Consider the following 16,706-nt stretch of genomic DNA (forward strand, 5'->3'; position numbering starts at 1 on the left):
AGGAGAAAAACGTAAAAAAACGTGAAAAAAAAGTAAGAGGAAGAGAAGGGAAAAAAAGGTGGAAATGGGTTTAAAAGTGATTTCGGCGGAGAAATATATATATATATATATATATATATATATATATATATATATATATACGCGCACACACACACATATATATAAACGTATTCTCCGTTGAGATATTGCAGCCGCTGCTGTGTCCAGGCCCAGGAGCCTTAGCACTGTGCTGTGATGTCACTCAATACCACTGACATCACTAGGTGTAAACAACATCTCTCCTTTGCTGTGTATGTGACTATGGAGCTGTTTGGTGATGTCGTCTATTATGGCCTTCATAGAAGCAACAGGAGATTGTTGCATCCATCTAGAACCCTCAGAACTACAGTGCTATGATGTCACTCACTTCCACAGGCCTTGCAGAGTGTAAACAACAACAACCCAGCTTTGTTGTGTATGTAACCATAGGGATTTGTGATGTCACCTAGAACCTTCACAGCAGCGACAGCTTTATGAGGAGCATCAGCACTGCTCTGCCTGAGCAGAACCATCACCGCCATAGGTTGTCAAATAACCCGGATTTAACCCACACAGGTAAGTCCAATGGGGTGCAGGCATGTCCTCTATGCTTACAGCTTCCCGTGGGTGTTGGTTTGATACCGTTTGGGGACAGCCAAGGAGGCATCTGCAGGCAACAAAGGTAGGTGTGTGCTTGTGTGTGTGTTTCCTATGCAGATCCTAAGCCCAGTGTCACATGCAAGTAGGAGGAGTAAGAAGGGTTCCTGGCAAATCCGGGTTATGGATTGCATTTAAAAAGGCCCCGTGGGAGTGCAATGGGCCCCTGTCTTGCTGCTTAGCAATAATGGTATGGGTTTAGGTTCTGCTGTGTGTACTGGTGGTTGACTGCCCCCCAGCCCAGAGTGTGCATGGAAAATTGTCTGGCAGCCTCCCTGACAGCAAGCAGTGATAGTGCCCATGAAGGGGACCTTGTTGGGCCCGCCCCTTTCACGGTTATCGCTTCTCGGCCTTTTGGCTAAGATCAAGTGTAGTATCTGTTCTTATCAGTTTAATATCTGATACGTCCCCTATCTGGGGACCATATATTAAATGGATTTTTGAGAACGGGGGCCGATTTCGAAGCTTGCTTCCGTCGCCCTATGCATTGACCCGATATGGCAGTATCTTCGGGTACAGTGCACCACCCCCTTACAGGGTTAAAAAGAAAGATTCCTACTTTCATTGCTACCTGCTTGCTGGCTAGCCAGCTAGCCAGCCCTGTGGGCCTTGCTGCTGCTGCTGCAGCCAAAAAACAAAAGGTGGTGCTGCTGCTGCTTCTGCTGCTTCTGCTTCTGCTTGTGTCTGGCCGCTGTTGGAGCGTCCAGGCACAGGACTTCTGCTGCTGCTGACTAAATGGCCTCCTTAATTGGATCATTTGAGTAGCCAGCACACCTGTGCAGGTAGGGCATGACATGATAGGCAGCTGCCTTGATAGCGGGTGGGTGCTGAATGTTCCTAATTGACAAAATAAGATTAATGCTTATGAAGAAATATAAAATCTCATCCCTTCCCCAATATCGCGCCACACCCCTACCCCTTAATTCCCTGGTTGAACTTGATGGACATATGTCTTTTTTCGACCGTACTAACTATAACTATGTAACATAACATGGGGGGGGTCTCCTGGCTGTTCACACAGGTGTGTCATTGCTGTACATTGACCATGCATTGCTTCTGTGGTATTGCAAAGGCAAAGACAAATGCTTCCAGCCATCCATTGCACTAATGGATTGGTCATCAGCTGGCTGTCTATGTCCCGCATCAATATAGACCAAAGTACAGAGGGTTAGGCTATGCTATTGTGCACCTACCTGATGCATCAGAAGGTGCGAGGCCCTTGCTAAATTCTGTGCACAGACTTTGAGATCTATACTTTAGACTGTATCTAAACCTGCTCCAACATGGACTGACATTCTGGCCTACTTTCAGCCGATGCGACTTGTCTGTCGCTGAACAGTCGCTTTTTATGTATTCAGCACCTATGTATAATGTTGTAAAAATGCTCTAGAAGCTAAAGTCGCAGAAATGTCACACATATTTGGCCTGCAACTTTCTGTGCGACAAATTCAGACAGGAAAAATCAGTATAAATCCTTAGAAAATTATCCCCCAGTGTCTCCATCTGCTGGCGGTATTGAATAAGCATTGCTGCACTGATGGGGTATGCATTAGACGAAAAAAAAGAAGAAAAAGAAGAATAATACGCCCAGAAAAGAGGCGAAAAGGAGAAAAACGTAAAAAAACGTGAAAAAAAAGTAAGAGGAAGAGAAGGGAAAAAAAGGTGGAAATGGGTTTAAAAGTGATTTCGGCGGAGAAATATATATATATATATATATATATATATATATATATATATACGCGCACACACACACATATATATAAACGTATTCTCCGTTGAGATATTGCAGCCGCTGCTGTGTCCAGGCCCAGGAGCCTTAGCACTGTGCTGTGATGTCACTCAATACCACTGACATCACTAGGTGTAAACAACATCTCTCCTTTGCTGTGTATGTGACTATGGAGCTGTTTGGTGATGTCGTCTATTATGGCCTTCATAGAAGCAACAGGAGATTGTTGCATCCATCTAGAACCCTCAGAACTACAGTGCTATGATGTCACTCACTTCCACAGGCCTTGCAGAGTGTAAACAACAACAACCCAGCTTTGTTGTGTATGTAACCATAGGGATTTGTGATGTCACCTAGAACCTTCACAGCAGCGACAGCTTTATGAGGAGCATCAGCACTGCTCTGCCTGAGCAGAACCATCACCGCCATAGGTTGTCAAATAACCCGGATTTAACCCACACAGGTAAGTCCAATGGGGTGCAGGCATGTCCTCTATGCTTACAGCTTCCCGTGGGTGTTGGTTTGATACCGTTTGGGGACAGCCAAGGAGGCATCTGCAGGCAACAAAGGTAGGTGTGTGCTTGTGTGTGTGTTTCCTATGCAGATCCTAAGCCCAGTGTCACATGCAAGTAGGAGGAGTAAGAAGGGTTCCTGGCAAATCCGGGTTATGGATTGCATTTAAAAAGGCCCCGTGGGAGTGCAATGGGCCCCTGTCTTGCTGCTTAGCAATAATGGTATGGGTTTAGGTTCTGCTGTGTGTACTGGTGGTTGACTGCCCCCCAGCCCAGAGTGTGCATGGAAAATTGTCTGGCAGCCTCCCTGACAGCAAGCAGTGATAGTGCCCATGAAGGGGACCTTGTTGGGCCCGCCCCTTTCACGGTTATCGCTTCTCGGCCTTTTGGCTAAGATCAAGTGTAGTATCTGTTCTTATCAGTTTAATATCTGATACGTCCCCTATCTGGGGACCATATATTAAATGGATTTTTGAGAACGGGGGCCGATTTCGAAGCTTGCTTCCGTCGCCCTATGCATTGACCCGATATGGCAGTATCTTCGGGTACAGTGCACCACCCCCTTACAGGGTTAAAAAGAAAGATTCCTACTTTCATTGCTACCTGCTTGCTGGCTAGCCAGCTAGCCAGCCCTGTGGGCCTTGCTGCTGCTGCTGCAGCCAAAAAACAAAAGGTGGTGCTGCTGCTGCTTCTGCTTGTGTCTGGCCGCTGTTGGAGCGTCCAGGCACAGGACTTCTGCTGCTGCTGACTAAATGGCCTCCTTAATTGGATCATTTGAGTAGCCAGCACACCTGTGCAGGTAGGGCATGACATGATAGGCAGCTGCCTTGATAGCGGGTGGGTGCTGAATGTTCCTAATTGACAAAATAAGATTAATGCTTATGAAGAAATATAAAATCTCATCCCTTCCCCAATATCGCGCCACACCCCTACCCCTTAATTCCCTGGTTGAACTTGATGGACATATGTCTTTTTTCGACCGTACTAACTATGTAACTATGTAACATAACATGGGGGGGGTCTCCTGGCTGTTCACACAGGTGTGTCATTGCTGTACATTGACCATGCATTGCTTCTGTGGTATTGCAAAGGCAAAGACAAATGCTTCCAGCCATCCATTGCACTAATGGATTGGTCATCAGCTGGCTGTCTATGTCCCGCATCAATATAGACCAAAGTACAGAGGGTTAGGCTATGCTATTGTGCACCTACCTGATGCATCAGAAGGTGCGAGGCCCTTGCTAAATTCTGTGCACAGACTTTGAGATCTATACTTTAGACTGTATCTAAACCTGCTCCAACATGGACTGACATTCTGGCCTACTTTCAGCCGATGCGACTTGTCTGTCGCTGAACAGTCGCTTTTTATGTATTCAGCACCTATGTATAATGTTGTAAAAATGCTCTAGAAGCTAAAGTCGCAGAAATGTCACACATATTTGGCCTGCAACTTTCTGTGCGACAAATTCAGACAGGAAAAATCAGTATAAATCCTTAGAAAATTATCCCCCAGTGTCTCCATCTGCTGGCGGTATTGAATAAGCATTGCTGCACTGATGGGGTATGCATTAGACGAAAAAAAAGAAGAAAAAGAAGAATAATACGCCCAGAAAAGAGGCGAAAAGGAGAAAAACGTAAAAAAACGTGAAAAAAAAGTAAGAGGAAGAGAAGGGAAAAAAAGGTGGAAATGGGTTTAAAAGTGATTTCGGCGGAGAATATATATATATATATATATATATATATATATATATATATATACGCGCACACACACACATATATATAAACGTATTCTCCGTTGAGATATTGCAGCCGCTGCTGTGTCCAGGCCCAGGAGCCTTAGCACTGTGCTGTGATGTCACTCAATACCACTGACATCACTAGGTGTAAACAACATCTCTCCTTTGCTGTGTATGTGACTATGGAGCTGTTTGGTGATGTTGTCTATTATGGCCTTCATAGAAGCAACAGGAGATTGTTGCATCCATCTAGAACCCTCAGAACTACAGTGCTATGATGTCACTCACTTCCACAGGCCTTGCAGAGTGTAAACAACAACAACCCAGCTTTGTTGTGTATGTAACCATAGGGATTTGTGATGTCACCTAGAACCTTCACAGCAGCGACAGCTTTATGAGGAGCATCAGCACTGCTCTGCCTGAGCAGAACCATCACCGCCATAGGTTGTCAAATAACCCGGATTTAACCCACACAGGTAAGTCCAATGGGGTGCAGGCATGTCCTCTATGCTTACAGCTTCCCGTGGGTGTTGGTTTGATACCGTTTGGGGACAGCCAAGGAGGCATCTGCAGGCAACAAAGGTAGGTGTGTGCTTGTGTGTGTGTTTCCTATGCAGATCCTAAGCCCAGTGTCACATGCAAGTAGGAGGAGTAAGAAGGGTTCCTGGCAAATCCGGGTTATGGATTGCATTTAAAAAGGCCCCGTGGGAGTGCAATGGGCCCCTGTCTTGCTGCTTAGCAATAATGGTATGGGTTTAGGTTCTGCTGTGTGTACTGGTGGTTGACTGCCCCCCAGCCCAGAGTGTGCATGGAAAATTGTCTGGCAGCCTCCCTGACAGCAAGCAGTGATAGTGCCCATGAAGGGGACCTTGTTGGGCCCGCCCCTTTCACGGTTATCGCTTCTCGGCCTTTTGGCTAAGATCAAGTGTAGTATCTGTTCTTATCAGTTTAATATCTGATACGTCCCCTATCTGGGGACCATATATTAAATGGATTTTTGAGAACGGGGGCCGATTTCGAAGCTTGCTTCCGTCGCCCTATGCATTGACCCGATATGGCAGTATCTTCGGGTACAGTGCACCACCCCCTTACAGGGTTAAAAAGAAAGATTCCTACTTTCATTGCTACCTGCTTGCTGGCTAGCCAGCTAGCCAGCCCTGTGGGCCTTGCTGCTGCTGCTGCAGCCAAAAAACAAAAGGTGGTGCTGCTGCTGCTTCTGCTGCTTCTGCTTCTGCTTGTGTCTGGCCGCTGTTGGAGCGTCCAGGCACAGGACTTCTGCTGCTGCTGACTAAATGGCCTCCTTAATTGGATCATTTGAGTAGCCAGCACACCTGTGCAGGTAGGGCATGACATGATAGGCAGCTGCCTTGATAGCGGGTGGGTGCTGAATGTTCCTAATTGACAAAATAAGATTAATGCTTATGAAGAAATATAAAATCTCATCCCTTCCCCAATATCGCGCCACACCCCTACCCCTTAATTCCCTGGTTGAACTTGATGGACATATGTCTTTTTTCGACCGTACTAACTATGTAACTATGTAACATAACATGGGGGGGGTCTCCTGGCTGTTCACACAGGTGTGTCATTGCTGTACATTGACCATGCATTGCTTCTGTGGTATTGCAAAGGCAAAGACAAATGCTTCCAGCCATCCATTGCACTAATGGATTGGTCATCAGCTGGCTGTCTATGTCCCGCATCAATATAGACCAAAGTACAGAGGGTTAGGCTATGCTATTGTGCACCTACCTGATGCATCAGAAGGTGCGAGGCCCTTGCTAAATTCTGTGCACAGACTTTGAGATCTATACTTTAGACTGTATCTAAACCTGCTCCAACATGGACTGACATTCTGGCCTACTTTCAGCCGATGCGACTTGTCTGTCGCTGAACAGTCGCTTTTTATGTATTCAGCACCTATGTATAATGTTGTAAAAATGCTCTAGAAGCTAAAGTCGCAGAAATGTCACACATATTTGGCCTGCAACTTTCTGTGCGACAAATTCAGACAGGAAAAATCAGTATAAATCCTTAGAAAATTATCCCCCAGTGTCTCCATCTGCTGGCGGTATTGAATAAGCATTGCTGCACTGATGGGGTATGCATTAGACGAAAAAAAAGAAGAAAAAGAAGAATAATACGCCCAGAAAAGAGGCGAAAAGGAGAAAAACGTAAAAAAACGTGAAAAAAAAGTAAGAGGAAGAGAAGGGAAAAAAAGGTGGAAATGGGTTTAAAAGTGATTTCGGCGGAGAAATATATATATATATATATATATATATATATATATATATATATATACGCGCACACACACACATATATATAAACGTATTCTCCGTTGAGATATTGCAGCCGCTGCTGTGTCCAGGCCCAGGAGCCTTAGCACTGTGCTGTGATGTCACTCAATACCACTGACATCACTAGGTGTAAACAACATCTCTCCTTTGCTGTGTATGTGACTATGGAGCTGTTTGGTGATGTCGTCTATTACGGCCTTCATAGAAGCAACAGGAGATTGTTGCATCCATCTAGAACCCTCAGAACTACAGTGCTATGATGTCACTCACTTCCACAGGCCTTGCAGAGTGTAAACAACAACAACCCAGCTTTGTTGTGTATGTAACCATAGGGATTTGTGATGTCACCTAGAACCTTCACAGCAGCGACAGCTTTATGAGGAGCATCAGCACTGCTCTGCCTGAGCAGAACCATCACCGCCATAGGTTGTCAAATAACCCGGATTTAACCCACACAGGTAAGTCCAATGGGGTGCAGGCATGTCCTCTATGCTTACAGCTTCCCGTGGGTGTTGGTTTGATACCGTTTGGGGACAGCCAAGGAGGCATCTGCAGGCAACAAAGGTAGGTGTGTGCTTGTGTGTGTGTTTCCTATGCAGATCCTAAGCCCAGTGTCACATGCAAGTAGGAGGAGTAAGAAGGGTTCCTGGCAAATCCGGGTTATGGATTGCATTTAAAAAGGCCCCGTGGGAGTGCAATGGGCCCCTGTCTTGCTGCTTAGCAATAATGGTATGGGTTTAGGTTCTGCTGTGTGTACTGGTGGTTGACTGCCCCCCAGCCCAGAGTGTGCATGGAAAATTGTCTGGCAGCCTCCCTGACAGCAAGCAGTGATAGTGCCCATGAAGGGGACCTTGTTGGGCCCGCCCCTTTCACGGTTATCGCTTCTCGGCCTTTTGGCTAAGATCAAGTGTAGTATCTGTTCTTATCAGTTTAATATCTGATACGTCCCCTATCTGGGGACCATATATTAAATGGATTTTTGAGAACGGGGGCCGATTTCGAAGCTTGCTTCCGTCGCCCTATGCATTGACCCGATATGGCAGTATCTTCGGGTACAGTGCACCACCCCCTTACAGGGTTAAAAAGAAAGATTCCTACTTTCATTGCTACCTGCTTGCTGGCTAGCCAGCTAGCCAGCCCTGTGGGCCTTGCTGCTGCTGCTGCAGCCAAAAAACAAAAGGTGGTGCTGCTGCTGCTGCTGCTTCTGCTGCTTCTGCTTCTGCTTGTGTCTGGCCGCTGTTGGAGCGTCCAGGCACAGGACTTCTGCTGCTGCTGACTAAATGGCCTCCTTAATTGGATCATTTGAGTAGCCAGCACACCTGTGCAGGTAGGGCATGACATGATAGGCAGCTGCCTTGATAGCGGGTGGGTGCTGAATGTTCCTAATTGACAAAATAAGATTAATGCTTATGAAGAAATATAAAATCTCATCCCTTCCCCAATATCGCGCCACACCCCTACCCCTTAATTCCCTGGTTGAACTTGATGGACATATGTCTTTTTTCGACCGTACTAACTATGTAACTATGTAACATAACATGGGGGGGGTCTCCTGGCTGTTCACACAGGTGTGTCATTGCTGTACATTGACCATGCATTGCTTCTGTGGTATTGCAAAGGCAAAGACAAATGCTTCCAGCCATCCATTGCACTAATGGATTGGTCATCAGCTGGCTGTCTATGTCCCGCATCAATATAGACCAAAGTACAGAGGGTTAGGCTATGCTATTGTGCACCTACCTGATGCATCAGAAGGTGCGAGGCCCTTGCTAAATTCTGTGCACAGACTTTGAGATCTATACTTTAGACTGTATCTAAACCTGCTCCAACATGGACTGACATTCTGGCCTACTTTCAGCCGATGCGACTTGTCTGTCGCTGAACAGTCGCTTTTTATGTATTCAGCACCTATGTATAATGTTGTAAAAATGCTCTAGAAGCTAAAGTCGCAGAAATGTCACACATATTTGGCCTGCAACTTTCTGTGCGACAAATTCAGACAGGAAAAATCAGTATAAATCCTTAGAAAATTATCCCCCAGTGTCTCCATCTGCTGGCGGTATTGAATAAGCATTGCTGCACTGATGGGGTATGCATTAGACGAAAAAAAAGAAGAAAAAGAAGAATAATACGCCCAGAAAAGAGGCGAAAAGGAGAAAAACGTAAAAAAACGTGAAAAAAAAGTAAGAGGAAGAGAAGGGAAAAAAAGGTGGAAATGGGTTTAAAAGTGATTTCGGCGGAGAAATATATATATATATATATATATATATATATATATATATATATATATACGCGCACACACACACATATATATAAACGTATTCTCCGTTGAGATATTGCAGCCGCTGCTGTGTCCAGGCCCAGGAGCCTTAGCACTGTGCTGTGATGTCACTCAATACCACTGACATCACTAGGTGTAAACAACATCTCTCCTTTGCTGTGTATGTGACTATGGAGCTGTTTGGTGATGTCGTCTATCATGGCCTTCATAGAAGCAACAGGAGATTGTTGCATCCATCTAGAACCCTCAGAACTACAGTGCTATGATGTCACTCACTTCCACAGGCCTTGCAGAGTGTAAACAACAACAACCCAGCTTTGTTGTGTATGTAACCATAGGGATTTGTGATGTCACCTAGAACCTTCACAGCAGCGACAGCTTTATGAGGAGCATCAGCACTGCTCTGCCTGAGCAGAACCATCACCGCCATAGGTTGTCAAATAACCCGGATTTAACCCACACAGGTAAGTCCAATGGGGTGCAGGCATGTCCTCTATGCTTACAGCTTCCCGTGGGTGTTGGTTTGATACCGTTTGGGGACAGCCAAGGAGGCATCTGCAGGCAACAAAGGTAGGTGTGTGCTTGTGTGTGTGTTTCCTATGCAGATCCTAAGCCCAGTGTCACATGCAAGTAGGAGGAGTAAGAAGGGTTCCTGGCAAATCCGGGTTATGGATTGCATTTAAAAAGGCCCCGTGGGAGTGCAATGGGCCCCTGTCTTGCTGCTTAGCAATAATGGTATGGGTTTAGGTTCTGCTGTGTGTACTGGTGGTTGACTGCCCCCCAGCCCAGAGTGTGCATGGAAAATTGTCTGGCAGCCTCCCTGACAGCAAGCAGTGATAGTGCCCATGAAGGGGACCTTGTTGGGCCCGCCCCTTTCACGGTTATCGCTTCTCGGCCTTTTGGCTAAGATCAAGTGTAGTATCTGTTCTTATCAGTTTAATATCTGATACGTCCCCTATCTGGGGACCATATATTAAATGGATTTTTGAGAACGGGGGCCGATTTCGAAGCTTGCTTCCGTCGCCCTATGCATTGACCCGATATGGCAGTATCTTCGGGTACAGTGCACCACCCCCTTACAGGGTTAAAAAGAAAGATTCCTACTTTCATTGCTACCTGCTTGCTGGCTAGCCAGCTAGCCAGCCCTGTGGGCCTTGCTGCTGCTGCTGCAGCCAAAAAACAAAAGGTGGTGCTGCTGCTGCTTCTGCTGCTTCTGCTTCTGCTTGTGTCTGGCCGCTGTTGGAGCGTCCAGGCACAGGACTTCTGCTGCTGCTGACTAAATGGCCTCCTTAATTGGATCATTTGAGTAGCCAGCACACCTGTGCAGGTAGGGCATGACATGATAGGCAGCTGCCTTGATAGCGGGTGGGTGCTGAATGTTCCTAATTGACAAAATAAGATTAATGCTTATGAAGAAATATAAAATCTCATCCCTTCCCCAATATCGCGCCACACCCCTACCCCTTAATTCCCTGGTTGAACTTGATGGACATATGTCTTTTTTCGACCGTACTAACTATGTAACTATGTAACATAACATGGGGGGGGTCTCCTGGCTGTTCACACAGGTGTGTCATTGCTGTACATTGACCATGCATTGCTTCTGTGGTATTGCAAAGGCAAAGACAAATGCTTCCAGCCATCCATTGCACTAATGGATTGGTCATCAGCTGGCTGTCTATGTCCCGCATCAATATAGACCAAAGTACAGAGGGTTAGGCTATGCTATTGTGCACCTACCTGATGCATCAGAAGGTGCGAGGCCCTTGCTAAATTCTGTGCACAGACTTTGAGATCTATACTTTAGACTGTATCTAAACCTGCTCCAACATGGACTGACATTCTGGCCTACTTTCAGCCGATGCGACTTGTCTGTCGCTGAACAGTCGCTTTTTATGTATTCAGCACCTATGTATAATGTTGTAAAAATGCTCTAGAAGCTAAAGTCGCAGAAATGTCACACATATTTGGCCTGCAACTTTCTGTGCGACAAATTCAGACAGGAAAAATCAGTATAAATCCTTAGAAAATTATCCCCCAGTGTCTCCATCTGCTGGCGGTATTGAATAAGCATTGCTGCACTGATGGGGTATGCATTAGACGAAAAAAAAGAAGAAAAAGAAGAATAATACGCCCAGAAAAGAGGCGAAAAGGAGAAAAACGTAAAAAAACGTGAAAAAAAAGTAAGAGGAAGAGAAGGGAAAAAAAGGTGGAAATGGGTTTAAAAGTGATTTCGGCGGAGAAATATATATATATATATATATATATATATATATATATATATATATATATACGCGCACACACACACATATATATAAACGTATTCTCCGTTGAGATATTGCAGCCGCTGCTGTGTCCAGGCCCAGGAGCCTTAGCACTGTGCTGTGATGTCACTCAATACCACTGACATCACTAGGTGTAAACAACATCTCTCCTTTGCTGTGTATGTGACTATGGAGCTGTTTGGTGATGTCGTCTATTATGGCCTTCATAGAAGCAACAGGAGATTGTTGCATCCATCTAGAACCCTCAGAACTACAGTGCTATGATGTCACTCACTTCCACAGGCCTTGCAGAGTGTAAACAACAACAACCCAGCTTTGTTGTGTATGTAACCATAGGGATTTGTGATGTCACCTAGAACCTTCACAGCAGCGACAGCTTTATGAGGAGCATCAGCACTGCTCTGCCTGAGTGCCTGAGCAGAACCATCACCGCCATAGGTTGTCAAATAACCCGGATTTAACCCACACAGGTAAGTCCAATGGGGTGCAGGCATGTCCTCTATGCTTACAGCTTCCCGTGGGTGTTGGTTTGATACCGTTTGGGGACAGCCAAGGAGGCATCTGCAGGCAACAAAGGTAGGTGTGTGCTTGTGTGTGTGTTTCCTATGCAGATCCTAAGCCCAGTGTCACATGCAAGTAGGAGGAGTAAGAAGGGTTCCTGGCAAATCCGGTTTATGGATTGCATTTAAAAAGGCCCCGTGGGAGTGCAATGGGCCCCTGTCTTGCTGCTTAGCAATAATGGTATGGGTTTAGGTTCTGCTGTGTGTACTGGTGGTTGACTGCCCCCCAGCCCAGAGTGTGCATGGAAAATTGTCTGGCAGCCTCCCTGACAGCAAGCAGTGATAGTGCCCATGAAGGGGACCTTGTTGGGCCCGCCCCTTTCACGGTTATCGCTTCTCGGCCTTTTGGCTAAGATCAAGTGTAGTATCTGTTCTTATCAGTTTAATATCTGATACGTCCCCTATCTGGGGACCATATATTAAATGGATTTTTGAGAACGGGGGCCGATTTCGAAGCTTGCTTCCGTCGCCCTATGCATTGACCCGATATGGCAGTATCTTCGGGTACAGTGCACCACCCCCTTACAGGGTTAAAAAGAAAGATTCCTACTTTCATTGCTACCTGCTTGCTGGCTAGCCAGCTAGCCAGCCCTGTGGGCCTTGCTGCTGCTGCTGCTGCAGCCAAAAAACAAAAGGTGGTGCTGCTGCTGCTTCTGCTGCTTCTGCTTCTGCTTGTGTCTGGCCGCTGTTGGAGCGTCCAGGCACAGGACTTCTGCTGCTGCTGACTAAATGGCCTCCTTAATTGGATCATTTGAGTAGCCAGCACACCTGTGCAGGTAGGGCATGACATGATAGGCAGCTGCCTTGATAGCGGGTGGGTGCTGAATGTTCCTAATTGACAAAATAAGATTAATGCTTATGAAGAAATATAAAATCTCATCCCTTCCCCAATATCGCGCCACACCCCTACCCCTTAATTCCCTGGTTGAACTTGATGGACATATGTCTTTTTTCGACCGTACTAACTATGTAACTATGTAACATAACATGGGGGGGGTCTCCTGGCTGTTCACACAGGTGTGTCATTGCTGTACATTGACCATGCATTGCTTCTGTGGTATTGCAAAGGCAAAGACAAATGCTTCCAGCCATCCATTGCACTAATGGATTGGTCATCAGCTGGCTGTCTATGTCCCGCATCAATATAGACCAAAGTACAGAGGGTTAGGCTATGCTATTGTGCACCTACCTGATGCATCAGAAGGTGCGAGGCCCTTGCTAAATTCTGTGCACAGACTTTGAGATCTATACTTTAGACTGTATCTAAACCTGCTCCAACATGGACTGACATTCTGGCCTACTTTCAGCCGATGCGACTTGTCTGTCGCTGAACAGTCGCTTTTTATGTATTCAGCACCTATGTATAATGTTGTAAAAATGCTCTAGAAGCTAAAGTCGCAGAAATGTCACACATATTTGGCCTGCAACTTTCTGTGCGACAAATTCAGACAGGAAAAATCAGTATAAATCCTTAGAAAATTATCCCCCAGTGTCTCCATCTGCTGGCGGTATTGAATAAGCATTGCTGCACTGATGGGGTATGCATTAGACGAAAAAAAAGAAGAAAAAGAAGAATAATACGCCCAGAAAAGAGGCGAAAAGGAGAAAAACGTAAAAAAACGTGAAAAAAAAGTAAGAGGAAGAGAAGGGAAAAAAAGGTGGAAATGGGTTTAAAAGTGATTTCGGCGGAGAAATATATATATATATATATATATATATATATATATATATATATACGCGCACACACACACATATATATAAACGTATTCTCCGTTGAGATATTGCAGCCGCTGCTGTGTCCAGGCCCAGGAGCCTTAGCACTGTGCTGTGATGTCACTCAATACCACTGACATCACTAGGTGTAAACAACATCTCTCCTTTGCTGTGTATGTGACTATGGAGCTGTTTGGTGATGTCGTCTATTATGGCCTTCATAGAAGCAACAGGAGATTGTTGCATCCATCTAGAACCCTCAGAACTACAGTGCTATGATGTCACTCACTTCCACAGGCCTTGCAGAGTGTAAACAACAACAACCCAGCTTTGTTGTGTATGTAACCATAGGGATTTGTGATGTCACCTAGAACCTTCACAGCAGCGACAGCTTTATGAGGAGCATCAGCACTGCTCTGCCTGAGCAGAACCATCACCGCCATAGGTTGTCAAATAACCCGGATTTAACCCACACAGGTAAGTCCAATGGGGTGCAGGCATGTCCTCTATGCTTACAGCTTCCCGTGGGTGTTGGTTTGATACCGTTTGGGGACAGCCAAGGAGGCATCTGCAGGCAACAAAGGTAGGTGTGTGCTTGTGTGTGTGTTTCCTATGCAGATCCTAAGCCCAGTGTCACATGCAAGTAGGAGGAGTAAGAAGGGTTCCTGGCAAATCCGGGTTATGGATTGCATTTAAAAAGGCCCCGTGGGAGTGCAATGGGCCCCTGTCTTGCTGCTTAGCAATAATGGTATGGGTTTAGGTTCTGCTGTGTGTACTGGTGGTTGACTGCCCCCCAGCCCAGAGTGTGCATGGAAAATTGTCTGGCAGCCTCCCTGACAGCAAGCAGTGATAGTGCCCATGAAGGGGACCTTGTTGGGCCCGCCCCTTTCACGGTTATCGCTTCTCGGCCTTTTGGCTAAGATCAAGTGTAGTATCTGTTCTTATCAGTTTAATATCTGATACGTCCCCTATCTGGGGACCATATATTAAATGGATTTTTGAGAACGGGGGCCGATTTCGAAGCTTGCTTCCGTCGCCCTATGCATTGACCCGATATGGCAGTATCTTCGGGTACAGTGCACCACCCCCTTACAGGGTTAAAAAGAAAGATTCCTACTTTCATTGCTACCTGCTTGCTGGCTAGCCAGCTAGCCAGCCCTGTGGGCCTTGCTGCTGCTGCTGCAGCCAAAAAACAAAAGGTGGTGCTGCTGCTGCTTCTGCTGCTTCTGCTTCTGCTTGTGTCTGGCCGCTGTTGGAGCGTCCAGGCACAGGACTTCTGCTGCTGCTGACTAAATGGCCTCCTTAATTGGATCATTTGAGTAGCCAGCACACCTGTGCAGGTAGGGCATGACATGATAGGCAGCTGCCTTGATAGCGGGTGGGTGCTGAATGTTCCTAATTGACAAAATAAGATTAATGCTTATGAAGAAATATAAAATCTCATCCCTTCCCCAATATCGCGCCACACCCCTACCCCTTAATTCCCTGGTTGAACTTGATGGACATATGTCTTTTTTCGACCGTACTAACTATGTAACTATGTAACATAACATGGGGGGGGTCTCCTGGCTGTTCACACAGGTGTGTCATTGCTGTACATTGACCATGCATTGCTTCTGTGGTATTGCAAAGGCAAAGACAAATGCTTCCAGCCATCCATTGCACTAATGGATTGGTCATCAGCTGGCTGTCTATGTCCCGCATCAATATAGACCAAAGTACAGAGGGTTAGGCTATGCTATTGTGCACCTACCTGATGCATCAGAAGGTGCGAGGCCCTTGCTAAATTCTGTGCACAGACTTTGAGATCTATACTTTAGACTGTATCTAAACCTGCTCCAACATGGACTGACATTCTGGCCTACTTTCAGCCGATGCGACTTGTCTGTCGCTGAACAGTCGCTTTTTATGTATTCAGCACCTATGTATAATGTTGTAAAAATGCTCTAGAAGCTAAAGTCGCAGAAATGTCACACATATTTGGCCTGCAACTTTCTGTGCGACAAATTCAGACAGGAAAAATCAGTATAAATCCTTAGAAAATTATCCCCCAGTGTCTCCATCTGCTGGCGGTATTGAATAAGCATTGCTGCACTGATGGGGTATGCATTAGACGAAAAAAAAGAAGAAAAAGAAGAATAATACGCCCAGAAAAGAGGCGAAAAGGAGAAAAACGTAAAAAAACGTGAAAAAAAAGTAAGAGGAAGAGAAGGGAAAAAAAGGTGGAAATGGGTTTAAAAGTGATTTCGGCGGAGAAATATATATATATATATATATATATATATATATATATATATATATACGCGCACACACACACATATATATAAACGTATTCTCCGTTGAGATATTGCAGCCGCTGCTGTGTCCAGGCCCAGGAGCCTTAGCACTGTGCTGTGATGTCACTCAATACCACTGACATCACTAGGTGTAAACAACATCTCTCCTTTGCTGTGTATGTGACTATGGAGCTGTTTGGTGATGTCGTCTATTACGGCCTTCATAGAAGCAACAGGAGATTGTTGCATCCATCTAGAACCCTCAGAACTACAGTGCTATGATGTCACTCACTTCCACAGGCCTTGCAGAGTGTAAACAACAACAACCCAGCTTTGTTGTGTATGTAACCATAGGGATTTGTGATGTCACCTAGAACCTTCACAGCAGCGACAGCTTTATGAGGAGCATCAGCACTGCTCTGCCTGAGCAGAACCATCACCGCCATAGGTTGTCAAATAACCCGGATTTAACCCACACAGGTAAGTCCAATGGGGTGCAGGCATGTCCTCTATGCTTACAGCTTCCCGTGGGTGTTGGTTTGATACCGTTTGGGGACAGCCAAGGAGGCATCTGCAGGCAACAAAGGTAGGTGTGTGCTTGTGTGTGTGTTTCCTATGCAGATCCTAAGCCCAGTGTCACAT

The 16,706-nt window shown here is 45.8% G+C and overlaps 7 non-coding genes across 7 annotated transcripts; all 7 read left to right on the forward strand.

Moving 5' to 3' along the window:
* Positions 1–1,013: 1,013 nt before the first annotated feature.
* LOC130348674 (U2 spliceosomal RNA) lies at positions 1,014–1,204 on the forward strand. The gene has a single exon (XR_008886174.1). It is a non-coding gene; the product is annotated as a U2 spliceosomal RNA (small nuclear RNA).
* A 2,082-nt stretch (positions 1,205–3,286) lies between these two features.
* On the forward strand, positions 3,287–3,477 carry LOC130348675 (U2 spliceosomal RNA). Its single transcript, XR_008886175.1, has one exon. It is a non-coding gene; the product is annotated as a U2 spliceosomal RNA (small nuclear RNA).
* Positions 3,478–5,547: 2,070 nt separating this feature from the next.
* On the forward strand, positions 5,548–5,738 carry LOC130348676 (U2 spliceosomal RNA). The gene has a single exon (XR_008886176.1). It is a non-coding gene; the product is annotated as a U2 spliceosomal RNA (small nuclear RNA).
* Positions 5,739–7,826: 2,088 nt separating this feature from the next.
* On the forward strand, positions 7,827–8,017 carry LOC130348677 (U2 spliceosomal RNA). The gene has a single exon (XR_008886177.1). It is a non-coding gene; the product is annotated as a U2 spliceosomal RNA (small nuclear RNA).
* A 2,096-nt stretch (positions 8,018–10,113) lies between these two features.
* On the forward strand, positions 10,114–10,304 carry LOC130348678 (U2 spliceosomal RNA). Its single transcript, XR_008886178.1, has one exon. It is a non-coding gene; the product is annotated as a U2 spliceosomal RNA (small nuclear RNA).
* Positions 10,305–12,404: 2,100 nt separating this feature from the next.
* On the forward strand, positions 12,405–12,595 carry LOC130348679 (U2 spliceosomal RNA). Its single transcript, XR_008886179.1, has one exon. It is a non-coding gene; the product is annotated as a U2 spliceosomal RNA (small nuclear RNA).
* Positions 12,596–14,684: 2,089 nt separating this feature from the next.
* On the forward strand, positions 14,685–14,875 carry LOC130348680 (U2 spliceosomal RNA). The gene has a single exon (XR_008886180.1). It is a non-coding gene; the product is annotated as a U2 spliceosomal RNA (small nuclear RNA).
* The last annotated feature ends 1,831 nt before the right edge of the window (positions 14,876–16,706 follow it).

Source organism: Hyla sarda, unplaced genomic scaffold (assembly GCF_029499605.1).
Source record: "Hyla sarda isolate aHylSar1 unplaced genomic scaffold, aHylSar1.hap1 scaffold_885, whole genome shotgun sequence".
Classification (NCBI taxonomy): Eukaryota; Metazoa; Chordata; class Amphibia; order Anura; family Hylidae; genus Hyla; species Hyla sarda.